Raw genomic sequence first — 675 nt, 5'->3', positions numbered from 1 at the left:
ATATATTTATATTTATTATATATATGAATATATATTTTATATTTATTATATTATATTTAAGATCATTTACATTTTTAAACACTTTTTTTATGTAACTTTATTGCTAGATTTTTTTGGGCAGCAGATAATCAGGTTTTCAAAGAGAAAATAGGCTTTATTTAATACCTTATTTACTAACGTTCACTTTGCCAACTGAACAACATCTACTTCTGAAATAACCCCAGTAATATGTACGTACATACCGTGTTGGATTTACTCTCTCTGCTGTCCCAGAGTCAGGTTCCTAATTGCGTCCCCTGTATGTAGGCTGCATACAAGTGATTTCGGCCACTTTGCCGAGATCACTTGTTACATAATATTTGAGGTTGAATAAAGACACAGGTCCATCAAGTTCAAACCATTGGATGTATGCATGTGATTCTGCATGTGTATGAGTTTAGTTGCCCTTGTCTGGACTCGTTCCAGCTCAAAGACATTCTTTCTGTGTATTGGTGACCAAAACTGGACCGCATACTCCAGATGAGGCTGAACCAGCGATCTATAAAGTAGTATAATTATAGATTTGTCTCTACAGTAAATTCCCTTTTTAATAGAAGGCAGAACTCTGTTTGCAGCAGCCTGGCATTGCAAGCTATTATAGAAGCTAAGGTCTACTATGACCCCCAAATCTTTTTC

Source organism: Nanorana parkeri, unplaced genomic scaffold, assembly GCF_000935625.1.
Source record: "Nanorana parkeri isolate BGI_ZX_2015 unplaced genomic scaffold, ASM93562v1 scaffold3008, whole genome shotgun sequence".
Lineage (NCBI taxonomy): Eukaryota > Metazoa > Chordata > Amphibia > Anura > Dicroglossidae > Nanorana > Nanorana parkeri.
This window is presented reverse-complemented; position numbering follows the sequence as displayed.